Source organism: Eleutherodactylus coqui, chromosome 2, assembly GCF_035609145.1.
Source record: "Eleutherodactylus coqui strain aEleCoq1 chromosome 2, aEleCoq1.hap1, whole genome shotgun sequence".
Classification (NCBI taxonomy): Eukaryota; Metazoa; Chordata; class Amphibia; order Anura; family Eleutherodactylidae; genus Eleutherodactylus; species Eleutherodactylus coqui.
In genome coordinates this window covers 342,435,578-342,453,681 of record NC_089838.1, presented here as the reverse complement: position 1 = coordinate 342,453,681, position 18,104 = coordinate 342,435,578, and positions in this window count along the sequence as shown.

The following is an 18,104-nucleotide window of genomic DNA, read 5'->3' as shown; positions in this document are numbered from 1 at the left end:
TAATAGTACATGAGGGAGAGGAAGGTAGATCACTCTGGGATCAGTGATAGTACATGTGTGAGAGGTAGGTAGATCACACTGGGATCAGTGATAGTACATGTGTGAGAGGTAGGTAGATTAGACTGGGATCAGTGATAGTACATGAGTGAAAGGTAGGTAGATTACACTGGGATCAGTGATGGTACATGAGTGAGAGGTAGGTAGGTTACACTGGGATCAGTGATAGTACATGAGTGAGAGGTAGGTAGATTACATTGGGATCAGTGATAGTACATGGGTGAGAGGTAGGTAGATCACACTGGGATCAGTGATAGTACATGTGTGAGAGGAAGGTAAGTTACACTGGGATCAATGATAGTACATGAGTGAGAGGTAGGTATATTACACTGGTGTCAGTGATATTAGATGTGTGAGAGGTAGGTAGATTACACTGGGATCAGTGATAGTACATCGGTGAGAGGTAGGTAAATTACACTGGGATCAGTGATAGTACACGGGTGAGAGGTAGATAGATCACACTGGGATCAGTGATAGTACATGTGTGAGAGGCAGGTAGATTATACTGGGATCAGTGATAGTACATGTGTGAGAGGTAGGTAGATTACACTGGGATCAGTGATGCTACATGTGTGAGAGGTAGGTAGATTACACTGGGATCAGTGATAGTACATGGGTGAGAGGTAGATAGATCACACTGGGATCAGTGATAGTACATATGAGAGAGGTAGGTAGATTACACTGGGATCAGTGATAGTACATGTGTGAGAGGTAGGTAGATTACACTGGGATCAGTTATAGTACATGAGTGAAAGGTAGGTAGATTACTCTGGGATCAGTGATAGTACATGGGTGAGAGGTAGGTAGATTATACTGGGATCAGTGATAGTACATGGGTGAGAGGTAGGTAGATCACACTGGGATCAGTGATAGTACATGGGTGAGAGGGAGGTAAATTACACTGGGATCAGTGATAGTACATGTGTGAGAGGAAGGCAGATTACACTGGGATCAGTGATAGTACATGGGTGAGAGGTAGGTAGATTACACTGGGATCAGTGATAGTACATGAGTGAAATGTAGGTAGGTTACACTGGGATCAGTGATAGTACATGGGTGAGAGGTAGGTAGGTTACACTGGGATCAGTGATAGTACATGAGTGAGAGGTAGGTAGATTACACTGGGATCAGTGATTGTACATGTGTGAGAGGTAGGTAGGTTACACTGGGATCAGTGATAGCACATGGGTGAGAGGTAGGTAGATCACACTGGGATCAGTGATAGTACATGTGTGAGAGGTAGGTAGGTTACACTGGGATCAGTAATAGTACATGAGGGAGAGGAAGGTAGATCACTCTGGGATCAGTGATAGTACATGTGTGAGAGGTAGGTAGATTATACTGGGATCAGTGATAGTACATGTGTGACAGGTAGGTAGACTACACTGGAATCAGTGATAGTACATGTGTGAGAGGTAGGTAGATTACACTGGGATCAGTGATAGTACATGGGTGAGAGGTAGGTAGATCACACTGGGATCAGTGATAGTACATGTGTGAGAGGTAGGTAGGTTACACTGGGATCAGTAATAGTACATGAGGGAGAGGAAGGTAGATCACTCTGGGATCAGTGATAGTACATGTGTGAGAGGTAGGTAGATCACACTGGGATCAGTGATAGTACATGGGTGAGAGGTAGGTAGATTATACTGGGATCAGTGATAGTACATGTGTGACAGGTAGGTAGACTACACTGGGATCAGTGATAGTACATGTGTGAGAGGTAGGTAGATTACACTGGGATCAGTGATAGTACATGGGTGAGAGGTAGGTAGATCACACTGGGATCAGTGATAGTACATGTGTGAGAGGTAGGTAGGTTACACTGGGATCAGTAATAGTACATGAGGGAGAGGAAGGTAGATCACTCTGGGATCAGTGATAGTACATGTGTGAGAGGTAGGTAGATCACACTGGGATCAGTGATAGTACATGTGTGAGAGGTAGGTAGATTAGACTGGGATCAGTTATAGTACATGAGTGAAAGGTAGGTAGATTACACTGGGATCAGTGATGGTACATGAGTGAGAGGTAGGTAGGTTACACTGGGATCAGTGATAGTACATGAGTGAGAGGTAGGTAGATTACACTGGGATCAGTGATAGTACATGAGTGAAAGGTAGGTAGATCACACTGGGATCAGTGATAGTACATGGGTGAGAGGGAGGTAGATCACACTGGGATCAGTGATAGTACATGGGTGAGAGGGAGGAAAATTACACTGGGATCAGTGATAGTACATGGGTGAGGGGTAGGTAGATTACTCTGGGATCAGTGATAGTACATGTTTGAGAGGTAGGTAGGTTACACTGGGATCAGTGATAGTACATGTGTGAGAGGTAGGTAGATTACACTGGGATCAGGGATAGTACATGGGTGAGAGGTAGATAGATCACACTGGGATCAGTGATAGTACATATGAGAGAGGTAGGTAGATTACACTGGGATCAGTGATAGTACATGTGTGAGAGGTAGGTAGATTACACTGGGATCAGTGATAGTACATGAGTGAAATGTAGGTAGGTTACACTGGGATCAGTGATAGTACATGGGTGAGAGGTAGGTAGGTTACACTGGGATCAGTGATAGTACATGAGTGAGAGGTAGGTAGATTACACTGGGATCAGTGATAGTACATGGGTGATAGGTAGGTAGATTACACTGGGATCAGTGATTGTACATGAGTGAGAGGTAGGTAGATTACACAGGGATCATTGATAGTACATGTGTGAGAGGTAGGTAGGTTACACTGGGATCAGTGATAGTACATGCGTGAGAGGTAGGTAGATTATACTAGGATCAGTGATAGTACATGGGTGAGAGGTAGGTAGATTACACTGGGATCAGTGATAGTACATGCGAGAGAGGTAGGTAGATTATACTGGGATCAGTGATAGTACATGGGTTAGAGGTAGGTAGATCACACTGGGATCAGTGATAGTACTTGTGTGAGAGGTAGGTAGATCACACTGGGATCAGTGATAGTACATGTGTGAGAGGTAGGTAGATTACACTGGGATCAGTGATAGTACATGAGTGAGAGGAAGGTAGATCACTCTGGGATCAGTGATAGTACATGTGTGAGAGGTAGGTAGATCACACTGGGATCAGTGATAGGACATGACTGAGAGGTAGGTAGATTACTCTGGGATCAGTGATAGTACATGAGTGAGAGGTAGGTAGATTACACTGGGATCAGTGATAGCACATGACTGAGACGTAGGTAGATCACACTGGGATCAGTGATAGTACATGTGTGAAAGGTAGGTAGACTACACTGGGATCAGTGATAGTACATGAGTGAGAGGTAGGTAGATTACACTGGGATCAGTGATAGTACATGGGTGAGAGGTAGGTAGATCACACTGGGATCAGTGATAGTACATGCGAGAGAGGTAGGTAGATTATACTGGGATCAGTGATAGTACATGGGTGAGAGGTAGGTAGATTACACTGGGATCAGTGATAGTACATGGGTGAGAGGTAGGTAGATTACACTGGGATCAGTGATAGTACATGTATGAGAGGAAGGTAGATCACAATGAGATCAGTGATAGTACATATGAGAGAGGTAGGTAGATTACACTGGGATCAGTGATAGTACATGTGTGAGAGGTAGGTAGATTACACTGGGATCAGTGATAGTACATGGGTGAGAGGTAGATAGATCACACTGGGATCAGTGATAGTACATATGAGAGAGGTAGGTAGATTACACTGGGATCAGTGATAGTACATGTGTGAGAGGTAGGTAGATTACACTGGGATCAGTGATAGTACATGGGTGAGAGGTAGATAGATCACACTGGGATCAGTGATAGTACATATGAGAGAGGTAGGTAGATTACACTGGGATCAGTGATAGTACATGTGTGAGAGGTAGGTAGATTACACTGGGATCAGTGATAGTACATGAGTGAAAGGTAGGTAGATTACACTGGGATCAGTGATAGTACATGGTGAGAGGTAGGTAGATCACACTGGGATCAGTGATAGTACATGGGTGAGAGGGAGGTAGATTACACTGCGATCAGTGATAGTACATGAGTGAGAGGAAGGTAGATCACTCTGGGATCAGTGATAGTACATGTGTGAGAGGTAGGTAGATCACACTGGGATCAGTGATAGTACATGAGTGAGAGGTAGGTAGATCACACTGGGATCAGTGATAGTACATGACTGAGAGGTAGGTAGATTACTCTGGGATCAGTGATAGTACATGGGTGAGAGGTAGGTAGATTACACTGGGATCAGTGATAGTACATGAGTGAGAGGTAGGTAGATTACACTGGGATCAGTGATAGCACATGACTGAGACGTAGGTAGATCACACTGGGATCAGTGATAGTACATGTATGAAAGGTAGGTAGACTACACTGGGATCAGTGATAGTACATGTGTGAGAGGTAGGTAGATTACACTGGGATCAGTGATAGTACATGGGTGAGAGGTAGGTAGATCACACTGGGATCAGTGATAGTACATGTGTGAGAGGTAGGTAGGTTACACTGGGATCAGTAATAGTACATGAGGGAGAGGTAGGTAGATCACACTGGGATCAGTGATAGTACATGTGTGAGAGGTAGGTAGATCACACTGGGATCAGTGATAGTACATGTGTGAGAGGTAGGTAGGTTACACTGGGATCAGTGATAGTACATGAGGGAGAGGTAGGTAGATTACACTGGGATCAGTGATAGTACATGGGTGAGAGGTAGGTAGATTACTCTGGGATCAGTGATAGTACATGTGTGAGAGGTAGGTAGGTTACACTGGGATCAGTGATAGTACATGTGTGAGAGGTAGGTAGATTACACTGGGATCAGTGATAGTACATGTGTGAGAGGTAGGTAGATTACACTGGGATCAGTGATGGTACATGTGTGAGAGGTAGGTAGATTACACTGGGATCAGTGATAGTACATGTGTGAGAGGTAGGTAGATTACACTGGGATCAGTGATAGTACATGTGTGAGAGGTAGGTAGATTACACTGGGATCAGTGATAGTACATGGGTGAGAGGTAGGTAGATTACACTGGGATCAGTGATAGTACATGCGAGAGAGGTAGGTAGATTATACTGGGATCAGTGATAGTACATGGGTGAGAGGTAGGTAGATTACACTGGGATCAGTGATAGTACATGGGTGAGAGGTAGGTAGATTACACTGGGATCAGTGATAGTACATGTGTGAGAGGTAGGTAGATCACACTGGGATCAGTGATAGTACATGTGTGAGAGGTAGGTAGATTACACTGGGATCAGTGATAGTACATGAGTGAGAGGAAGGTAGATCACTCTGGGATCAGTGATAGTACATGTGTGAGAGGTAGGTAGATCACACTGGGATCAGTGTTAGTACATGAGTGAGAGGTAGGTAGATCACACTGGGATCAGTGATAGGACATGACTGAGAGGTAGGTAGATTACTCTGGGATCAGTGATAGTACATGGGTGAGAGGTAGGTAGATTACACTGGGATCAGTGATAGTACATGAGTGAGAGGTAGGTAGATTACACTGGGATCAGTGATAGCACATGACTGAGACGTAGGTAGATCACACTGGGATCAGTGATAGTACATGTGTGAAAGGTAGGTAGACTACACTGGGATCAGTGATAGTACATGTGTGAGAGGTAGGTAGATCACACTGGGATCAGTGATAGTACATGTGTGAGAGGTAGGTAGATTAGACTGGGATCAGTGATAGTACATGAGTGAAAGGTAGGTAGATTACACTGGGATCAGTGATGGTACATGAGTGAGAGGTAGGTAGGTTACACTGGGATCAGTGATAGTACATGAGTGAGAGGTAGGTAGATTACACTGGGATTAGTGATAGTACATGGGTGAGAGGTAGGTAGATCACACTGGGATCAGTGATAGTACATGTGTGAGAGGAAGGTAAGTTACACTGGGATCAGTGATAGTACATGAGTGAGAGGTAGGTATATTACACTGGTGTCAGTGATATTAGATGTGTGAGACGTAGGTAGACTACACTGGGATCAGTGATAGTACATGTGTGAGAGGTAGGTAATTTACACTGGGATCAGTGATAGTACATGAGTGAGAGGTAGGTAGATTACACTGGGATCAGTGATAGTACACGGGTGAGAGGTAGATAGATCACACTGGGATCAGTGATAGTACATGTGTGAGAGGTAGGTAGATTACACTGGGATCAGTGATGGTACATGTGTGAGAGGTAGGTAGATTACACTGGGATCAGTGATAGTACATGGGTGAGAGGTAGATAGATCCCACTGGGATCAGTGATAGTACATATGAGAGAGGTAGGTAGATTACACTGGGATCAGTGATAGTACATGTGTGAGAGGTAGGTAGATTACACTGGGATCAGTGATAGTACATGAGTGAAAGGTAGGTAGATTACTCTGGGATCAGTGATAGTACATGGGTGAGAGGGAGGTAGATCACACTGGGATCAGTGATAGTACATGGGTTAGAGGTAGGTAAATTACACTGGGATCAGTGATAGTACATGTGTGAGAGGTAGGTAGATTACACTGGGATCAGTGATAGTACATGAGTGAAATGTAGGTAGGTTACACTGGGATCAGTGATAGTACATGGGTGAGAGGTAGGTAGGTTACACTGGGATCAGTGATAGTACATGAGTGAGAGGTAGGTAGATTACACTGGGATCAGTGATAGTACATGTGTGAGAGGTAGGTAGGTTACACTGGGATCAGTGATAGTACATGCGTGAGAGGTAGGTAGATTATACTGGGATCAGTGATAGTACATGGGTGAGAGGTAGGTAGATTACACTGGGATCAGTGATAGTACATGCGAGAGAGGTAGGTAGATTATACTGGGTGATAGTACATGGGTGAGAGGTAGGTAGATTACACTGGGATCAGTGATAGTACATGGGTGAGAGGTAGGTAGATTACACTGGGATCAGTGATAGTACATGTATGAGAGGAAGGTAGATCACAATGAGATCAGTGATAGTACATGGTGAGAGGTAGGTAGATCACACTGGGATCAGTGATAGTACATGTGTGAGAGGTAGGTAGATCACACTGGGATCAGTGATAGTACATGTGTGAGAGGTAGGTAGATTACACTGGGATCAGTGATAGTACATGAGTGAGAGGAAGGTAGATCACTCTGGGATCAGTGATAGTACATGTGTGAGAGGTAGGTAGATCACACTGGGATCAGTGATAGTACATGAGTGAGAGGTAGGTAGATCACTCTGGGATCAGTGATAGTACATGTGTGAGAGGTAGGTAGATCACACTGGGATCAGTGATAGTACATGAGTGAGAGGTAGGTAGATCACACTGGGATCAGTGATAGTACATGACTGAGAGGTAGGTAGATTACTCTGGGATCAGTGATAGTACATGGGTGAGAGGTAGGTAGATTACACTGGGATCAGTGATAGTACATGAGTGAGAGGTAGGTAGATTACACTGGGATCAGTGATAGCACATGACTGAGACGTAGGTAGATCACACTGGGATCAGTGATAGTACATGTGTGAAATGTAGGTAGACTACACTGGGATCAGTGATAGTACATGTGTGAGAGGTAGGCAGATTACACTGGGATCAGTGATAGTACATGGGTGAGAGGTAGGTAGATCACACTGGGATCAGTGATAGTACATGTGTGAGAGGTAGGTAGGTTACACTGGGATCAGTAATAGTACATGAGGGAGAGGTAGGTAGGTTACACTGGGATCAGTGATAGCACATGACTGAGACGTAGGTAGATCACACTGGGATCAGTGATAGTACATGTGTGAAAGGTAGGTAGACTACACTGGGATCAGTGATAGTACATGTGTGAGAGGTAGGTAGATTACACTGGGATCAGTGATAGTACATGGGTGAGAGGTAGGTAGATCACACTGGGATCAGTGATAGTACATGTGTGAGAGGTAGGTAGGTTACACTGGGATCAGTAATAGTACATGAGGGAGAGGAAGGTAGATCACTCTGGGATCAGTGATAGTACATGTGTGAGAGGTAGGTAGATCACACTGGGATCAGTGATAGTACATGTGTGAGAGGTAGGTAGATTAGACTGGGATCAGTGATAGTACATGAGTGAAAGGTAGGTAGATTACACTGGGATCAGTGATGGTACATGAGTGAGAGGTAGGTAGGTTACACTGGGATCAGTGATAGTACATGAGTGAGAGGTAGGTAGATTACATTGGGATCAGTGATAGTACATGGGTGAGAGGTAGGTAGATCACACTGGGATCAGTGATAGTACATGTGTGAGAGGAAGGTAAGTTACACTGGGATCAATGATAGTACATGAGTGAGAGGTAGGTATATTACACTGGTGTCAGTGATATTAGATGTGTGAGAGGTAGGTAGATTACACTGGGATCAGTGATAGTACATCGGTGAGAGGTAGGTAAATTACACTGGGATCAGTGATAGTACACGGGTGAGAGGTAGATAGATCACACTGGGATCAGTGATAGTACATGTGTGAGAGGCAGGTAGATTATACTGGGATCAGTGATAGTACATGTGTGAGAGGTAGGTAGATTACACTGGGATCAGTGATGCTACATGTGTGAGAGGTAGGTAGATTACACTGGGATCAGTGATAGTACATGGGTGAGAGGTAGATAGATCACACTGGGATCAGTGATAGTACATATGAGAGAGGTAGGTAGATTACACTGGGATCAGTGATAGTACATGTGTGAGAGGTAGGTAGATTACACTGGGATCAGTTATAGTACATGAGTGAAAGGTAGGTAGATTACTCTGGGATCAGTGATAGTACATGGGTGAGAGGTAGGTAGATTATACTGGGATCAGTGATAGTACATGGGTGAGAGGTAGGTAGATCACACTGGGATCAGTGATAGTACATGGGTGAGAGGGAGGTAAATTACACTGGGATCAGTGATAGTACATGTGTGAGAGGAAGGCAGATTACACTGGGATCAGTGATAGTACATGGGTGAGAGGTAGGTAGATTACACTGGGATCAGTGATAGTACATGAGTGAAATGTAGGTAGGTTACACTGGGATCAGTGATAGTACATGGGTGAGAGGTAGGTAGGTTACACTGGGATCAGTGATAGTACATGAGTGAGAGGTAGGTAGATTACACTGGGATCAGTGATTGTACATGTGTGAGAGGTAGGTAGGTTACACTGGGATCAGTGATAGCACATGGGTGAGAGGTAGGTAGATCACACTGGGATCAGTGATAGTACATGTGTGAGAGGTAGGTAGGTTACACTGGGATCAGTAATAGTACATGAGGGAGAGGAAGGTAGATCACTCTGGGATCAGTGATAGTACATGTGTGAGAGGTAGGTAGATTATACTGGGATCAGTGATAGTACATGTGTGACAGGTAGGTAGACTACACTGGGATCAGTGATAGTACATGTGTGAGAGGTAGGTAGATTACACTGGGATCAGTGATAGTACATGGGTGAGAGGTAGGTAGATCACACTGGGATCAGTGATAGTACATGTGTGAGAGGTAGGTAGGTTACACTGGGATCAGTAATAGTACATGAGGGAGAGGAAGGTAGATCACTCTGGGATCAGTGATAGTACATGTGTGAGAGGTAGGTAGATCACACTGGGATCAGTGATAGTACATGGGTGAGAGGTAGGTAGATTATACTGGGATCAGTGATAGTACATGTGTGACAGGTAGGTAGACTACACTGGGATCAGTGATAGTACATGTGTGAGAGGTAGGTAGATTACACTGGGATCAGTGATAGTACATGGGTGAGAGGTAGGTAGATCACACTGGGATCAGTGATAGTACATGTGTGAGAGGTAGGTAGGTTACACTGGGATCAGTAATAGTACATGAGGGAGAGGAAGGTAGATCACTCTGGGATCAGTGATAGTACATGTGTGAGAGGTAGGTAGATCACACTGGGATCAGTGATAGTACATGTGTGAGAGGTAGGTAGATTAGACTGGGATCAGTTATAGTACATGAGTGAAAGGTAGGTAGATTACACTGGGATCAGTGATGGTACATGAGTGAGAGGTAGGTAGGTTACACTGGGATCAGTGATAGTACATGAGTGAGAGGTAGGTAGATTACACTGGGATCAGTGATAGTACATGGGTGAGAGGTAGGTAGATCACACTGGGATCAGTGATAGTACATGTGTGAGAGGAAGGTAAGTTACACTGGGATCAGTGATAGTACATGAGTGAGAGGTAGGTAGATTACACTGGGATCAGTGATAGTACATGTGTGAGAGGTAGGTAGATTACACTGGGATCAGTGATAGTACATGAGTGAAATGTAGGTAGGTTACACTGGGATCAGTGATAGTACATGGGTGAGAGGTAGGTAGGTTACACTGGGATCAGTGATAGTACATGAGTGAGAGGTAGGTAGATTACACTGGGATCAGTGATTGTACATGTGTGAGAGGTAGGTAGGTTACACTGGGATCAGTGATAGTACATGCGTGAGAGGTAGGTAGATTATACTGGGATCAGTGATAGTACATGGGTGAGAGGTAGGTAGATTATACTGGGATCAGTGATAGTACATGGGTGAGAGGTAGGTAGATTACACTGGGATCAGTGATAGTACATGCGAGAGAGGTAGGTAGATTATACTGGGATCAGTGATAGTACATGGGTGAGAGGTAGGTAGATTACACTGGGATCAGTGATAGTACATGGGTGAGAGGTAGGTAGATTACACTGGGATCAGTGATAGTACATGTATGAGAGGAAGGTAGATCACAATGAGATCAGTGATAGTACATGGTGAGAGGTAGGTAGATCACACTGGGATCAGTGATAGTACATGTGTGAGAGGTAGGTAGATCACACTGGGATCAGTGATAGTACATGAGTGAGAGGAAGGTAGATCACTCTGGGATCAGTGATAGTACATGTGTGAGAGGTAGGTAGATCACACTGGGATCAGTGATAGTACATGAGTGAGATGTAGGTAGATCACACTGGGATCAGTGATAGGACATGACTGAGAGGTAGGTAGATTACTCTGGGATCAGTGATAGTACATGGGTGAGAGGTAGGTAGATTACACTGGGATCAGTGATAGTACATGAGTGAGAGGTAGGTAGATTACACTGGGATCAGTGATAGCACATGACTGAGAGGTAGGTAGATCACACTGGGATCAGTGATAGTACATGTGTGAAAGGTAGGTAGACTACACTGGGATCAGTGATAGTACATGAGTGAGAGGTAGGTAGATTACACTGGGATCAGTGATAGTACATGGGTGAGAGGTAGGTAGATCACACTGGGATCAGTGATAGTACATGCGAGAGACGTAGGTAGATTATACTGGGATCAGTGATAGTACATGGGTGAGAGGTAGGTAGATTACACTGGGATCAGTGATAGTACATGGGTGAGAGGTAGGTAGATTACACTGGGATCAGTGATAGTACATGTATGAGAGGAAGGTAGATCACAATGAGATCAGTGATAGTACATGGTGAGAGGTAGGTAGATCACACTGGGATCAGTGATAGTACATGTGTGAGAGGTAGGTAGATCACACTGGGATCAGTGATAGTACATGTGTGAGAGGTAGGTAGATTATACTGGGATCAGTGGTAGTACATGTGTGAGAGGTAGGTAGATTACACTGGGATCAGTGATAGCACATGAGTGAGAGGAAGGTAGATCACTCTGGAATCAGTGATAGTACATGTGTGAGAGGTAGGTAGATTATACTGGGATCAGTGATAGTACATGTGTGAGAGGTAGGTAGATTACACTGGGATCAGTGATAGTACATGCGAGAGAGGTAGGTAGATTATACTGGGATCAGTGATAGTACATGTGTGAGAGGTAGGTAGATTACACTGGGATCAGTGATAGTACACGGGTGAGAGGTAGATAGATCACACTGGGATCAGTGATAGTACATGAGTGAGAGGTAGGTAGATTACACTGGGATCAGTGATGGTACATGTGTGAGAGGTAGGTAGATTACACTGTGATCAGTGATAGTACATGGGTGAGAGGTAGATAGATCACACTGGGATCAGTGATAGTACATATGAGAGAGGTAGGTAGATTACACTGGGATCAGTGATAGTACATGTGTGAGAGGTAGGTAGATTACACTGGGATCAGTGATAGTACATGAGTGAAAGGTAGGTAGATTACTCTGGGATCAGTGATAGTACATGGGTTAGAGGGAGGTAGATCACACTGGGATCAGTGATAGTACATGGGTGAGAGGGAGGTAAATTACACTGGGATCAGTGATAGTACATGTGTGAGAGGTAGGTAGATTACACTGCGATCAGTGATAGTACATGAGTGAGAGGAAGGTAGATCACTCTGGGATCAGTGATAGTACATGTGTGAGAGGTAGGTAGATCACACTGGGATCAGTGATAGTACATGAGTGAGAGGTAGGTAGATCACTCTGGGATCAGTGATAGTACATGTGTGAGAGGTAGGTAGATCACACTGGGATCAGTGATAGTACATGAGTGAGAGGTAGGTAGATCACACTGGGATCAGTGATAGTACATGACTGAGAGGTAGGTAGATTACTCTGGGATCAGTGATAGTACATGGGTGAGAGGTAGGTAGATTACACTGGGATTAGTGATAGTACATGAGTGAGAGGTAGGTAGATTACACTGGGATCAGTGATAGCACATGACTGAGACGTAGGTAGATCACACTGGGATCAATGATAGTACATGTGTGAAAGGTAGGTAGACTACACTGGGATCAGTGATAGTACATGTGTGAGAGGTAGGTAGATTACACTGGGATCAGTGATAGTACATGGGTGAGAGGTAGGTAGATCACACTGGGATCAGTGATAGTACATGTGTGAGAGGTAGGTAGGTTACACTGGGATCAGTAATAGTACATGAGGGAGAGGTAGGTAGATCACACTGGGATCAGTGATAGCACATGACTGAGACGTAGGTAGATCACACCGGGATCAGTGATAGTACATGTGAAAGTTAGGTAGACTACACTGGGATCAGTGATAGTACATGTGTGAGAGGTAGGTAGATTACACTGGGATCAGTGATAGTACATGGGTGAGAGGTAGGTAGATCACACTGGGATCAGTGATAGTACATGTGTGAGAGGTAGGTAGGTTACACTGGGATCAGTAATAGTACATGAGGGAGAGGAAGGTAGATCACTCTGGGATCAGTGATAGTACATGTGTGAGAGGTAGGTAGATCACACTGGGATCAGTGATAGTACATGTGTGAGAGGTAGGTAGATTAGACTGGGATCAGTGATAGTACATGAGTGAAAGGTACATAGATTACACTGGGATCAGTGATGGTACATGAGTGAGAGGTAGGTAGGTTACACTGGGATCAGTGATAGTACATGAGTGAGAGGTAGGTAGATTACACTGGGATCAGTGATAGTACATGGGTGAGAGGTAGGTAGATCACACTGGGATCAGTGATAGTACATGTGTGAGAGGAAGGTAAGTTACACTGGGATCAGTAAAAGTACATGAGTGAGAGGTAGGTATATTACACTGGTGTCAGTGATAGTACATGTGTGAGAGGTAGGTAGATTACACTGGGAACAGTGATAGTACATGCGAGAGAGGTAGATAGATTATACTGGGATCAGTGATAGTACATGTGTGAGAGGTAGGTAGATTACACTGGGATCAGTGATAGTACACGGGTGAGAGGTAGATAGATCACACTGGGATCAGTGATAGTACATGTGTGAGAGGTAGGTAGATTACACTGGGATCAGTGATGGTACATGTGTGAGAGGTAGGTAGATTACACTGTGATCAGTGATAGTACATGTGTGAGAGGTAGATAGATCACACTGGGATCAGTGATAGTACATGTGTGAGAGGTAGGTAGATTACACTGGGATCAGTGATAGTACATGGGTGAGAGGTAGATAGATCACACTGGGATCAGTGATAGTACATATGAGAGAGGTAGGTAGATTACACTGGGATCAGTGATAGTACATGTGTGAGAGGTAGGTAGATTACACTGGGATCAGTGATAGTACATGGGTGAGAGGTAGATAGATCACACTGGGATCAGTGATAGTACATATGAGAGAGTTAGGTAGATTACACTGGGATCAGTGATAGTACATGTGTGAGAGGTAGGTAGATTACACTGGGATCAGTGATAGTACATGTGTGAGAGGTAGGTAGATCACACTGGGATCAGTGATAGTACATATGAGAGAGGTAGGTAGATTACACTGGGATCAGTGATAGTACATGTGTGAGAGGTAGGTAGATTACACTGGGATCAGTGATAGTACATGAGTGAAAGGTAGGTAGATTACTCTGGGATCAGTGATAGTACATGGGTGAGAGGGAGGTAGATCACACTGGGATCAGTGATAGTACATGGGTGAGAGAGAGGTAAATTACACTGGGATCAGAGATAGTACATGGTGAGAGGTAGGTAGATCACACTGGGATCAGTGATAGTACATGGGTGAGAGGGAGGTAGATTACACTGCGATCAGTGATAGTACATGAGTGAGAGGAAGGTAGATCACTCTGGGATCAGTGATAGTACATGTGTGAGAGGTAGGTAGATCACACTGGGATCAGTGATAGTACATGAGTGAGAGGTAGGTAGATCACACTGGGATCAGTGATAGTACATGACTGAGAGGTAGGTAGATTACTCTGGGATCAGTGATAGTACATGGGTGAGAGGTAGGTAGATTACACTGGGATCAGTGATAGTACATGAGTGAAAGGTAGGTAGATTACACTGGGATCAGTGATAGCACATGACTGAGACGTAGGTAGATCACACTGGGATCAGTGATAGTACATGTATGAAAGGTAGGTAGACTACACTGGGATCAGTGATAGTACATGTGTGAGAGGTAGGTAGATTACACTGGGATCAGTGATAGTACATGGGTGAGAGGTAGGTAGATCACACTGGGATCAGTGATAGTACATGTGTGAGAGGTAGGTAGGTTACACTGGGATCAGTAATAGTACATGAGGGAGAGGTAGGTAGATCACACTGGGATCAGTGATAGTACATGTGTGAGAGGTAGGTAGATCACACTGGGATCAGTGATAGTACATGTGTGAGAGGTAGGTAGGTTACACTGGGATCAGTGATAGTACATGAGGGAGAGGTAGGTAGATTACACTGGGATCAGTGATAGTACATGGGTGAGAGGTAGGTAGATTACTCTGGGATCAGTGATAGTACATGTGTGAGAGGTAGGTAGGTTACACTGGGATCAGTGATAGTACATGTGTGAGAGGTAGGTAGATTACACTGGGATCAGTGATAGTACATGTGTGAGAGGTAGGTAGATTACACTGGGATCAGTGATGGTACATGTGTGAGAGGTAGGTAGATTACACTGGGATCAGTGATAGTACATGTGTGAGAGGTAGGTAGATTACACTGGGATCAGTGATAGTACATGTGTGAGAGGTAGGTAGATTACACTGGGATCAGTGATAGTACATGGGTGAGAGGTAGGTAGATTACACTGGGATCAGTGATAGTACATGCGAGAGAGGTAGGTAGATTATACTGGGATCAGTGATAGTACATGGGTGAGAGGTAGGTAGATTACACTGGGATCAGTGATAGTACATGGGTGAGAGGTAGGTAGATTACACTGGGATCAGTGATAGTACATGTATGAGAGGAAGGTAGATCACAATGAGATCAGTGATAGTACATGGTGAGAGGTAGGTAGATTACACTGGGATCAGTGATAGTACATGTGTGAGAGGTAGGTAGATCACACTGGGATCAGTGATAGTACATGTGTGAGAGGTAGGTAGATTACACTGGGATCAGTGATAGTACATGAGTGAGAGGAAGGTAGATCACTCTGGGATCAGTGATAGTACATGTGTGAGAGGTAGGTAGATCACACTGGGATCAGTGTTAGTACATGAGTGAGAGGTAGGTAGATCACACTGGGATCAGTCATAGGACATGACTGAGAGGTAGGTAGATTACTCTGGGATCAGTGATAGTACATGGGTGAGAGGTAGGTAGATTACACTGGGATCAGTGATAGTACATGAGTGAGAGGTAGGTAGATTACACTGGGATCAGTGATAGCACATGACTGAGACGTAGGTAGATCACACTGGGATCAGTGATAGTACATGTGTGAAAGGTAGGTAGACTACACTGGGATCAGTGATAGTACATGTGTGAGAGGTAGGTAGATTACACTGGGATCAGTGATAGTACATGGGTGAGAGGTAGGTAGATCACACTGGGATCAGTGATAGTACATGTGTGAGAGGTAGGTAGGTTACACTGGGATCAGTAATAGTACATGAGGGAGAGGAATGTAGATCACTCTGGGATCAGTGATAGTACATGTGTGAGAGGTAGGTAGATCACACTGGGATCAGTGATAGTACATGTGTGAGAGGTAGGTAGATTAGACTGGGATCAGTGATAGTACATGAGTGAAAGGTAGGTAGATTACACTGGGATCAGTGATGGTACATGAGTGAGAGGTAGGTAGGTTACACTGGGATCAGTGATAGTACATGAGTGAGAGGTAGGTAGATTACACTGGGATCAGTGATAGTACATGGGTGAGAGGTAGGTAGATCACACTGGGATCAGTGATAGTACATGTGTGAGAGGAAGGTAAGTTACACTGGGATCAGTGATAGTACATGAGTGAGAGGTAGGTATATTACACTGGTGTCAGTGATATTAGATGTGTGAGACGTAGGTAGACTACACTGGGATCAGTGATAGTACATGTGTGAGAGGTAGGTAATTTACACTGGGATCAGTGATAGTACATGAGTGAGAGGTAGGTAGATTACACTGGGATCAGTGATAGTACACGGGTGAGAGGTAGATAGATCACACTGGGATCAGTGATAGTACATGTGTGAGAGGTAGGTAGATTACACTGGGATCAGTGATGGTACATGTGTGAGAGGTAGGTAGATTACACTGGGATCAGTGATAGTACATGGGTGAGAGGTAGATAGATCCCACTGGGATCAGTGATAGTACATATGAGAGAGGTAGGTAGATTACACTGGGATCAGTGATAGTACATGTGTGAGAGGTAGGTAGATTACACTGGGATCAGTGATAGTACATGAGTGAAAGGTAGGTAGATTACTCTGGGATCAGTGATAGTACATGGGTGAGAGGGAGGTAGATCACACTGGGATCAGTGATAGTACATGGGTGAGAGGTAGGTAGATCACACTGGGATCAGTGATAGTACATGAGTAAGAGGAAGGTAGATCACTCTGGGATCAGTGATAGTACATGTGTGAGAGGTAGGTAGATTACACTGGGATCAGTGATAGTACATGAGTGAAATGTAGGTAGGTTACACTGGGATCAGTGATAGTACATGGGTGAGAGGTAGGTAGGTTACACTGGGATCAGTGATAGTACATGAGTGAGAGGTAGGTAGATTACACTGGGATCAGTGATAGTACATGTGTGAGAGGTAGGTAGGTTACACTGGGATCAGTGATAGTACATGCGTGAGAGGTAGGTAGATTATACTGGGATCAGTGATAGTACATGGGTGAGAGGTAGGTAGATTACACTGGGATCAGTGATAGTACATGCGAGAGAGGTAGGTAGATTATACTGGGTGATAGTACATGGGGAGAGGTAGGTAGATTACACTGGGATCAGTGATAGTACATGGGTGAGAGGTAGGTAGATTACACTGGGATCAGTGATAGTACATGTGTGAGAGGTAGGTAGATTACACTGGGATCAGTGATAGTACATGTATGAGAGGAAGGTAGATCACAATGAGATCAGTGATAGTACATGGTGAGAGGTAGGTAGATTACACTGGGATCAGTGATAGTACATGTGTGAGAGGTAGGTAGATCACACTGGGATCAGTGATAGTACATGTGTGAGAGGTAGGTAGATTACACTGGGATCAGTGATAGTACATGAGTGAGAGGAAGGTAGATCACTCTGGGATCAGTGATAGTACATGTGTGAGAGGTAGGTAGATCACACTGGGATCAGTGATAGTACATGGGTGAGAGGTAGGTAGATTGCACTGGGA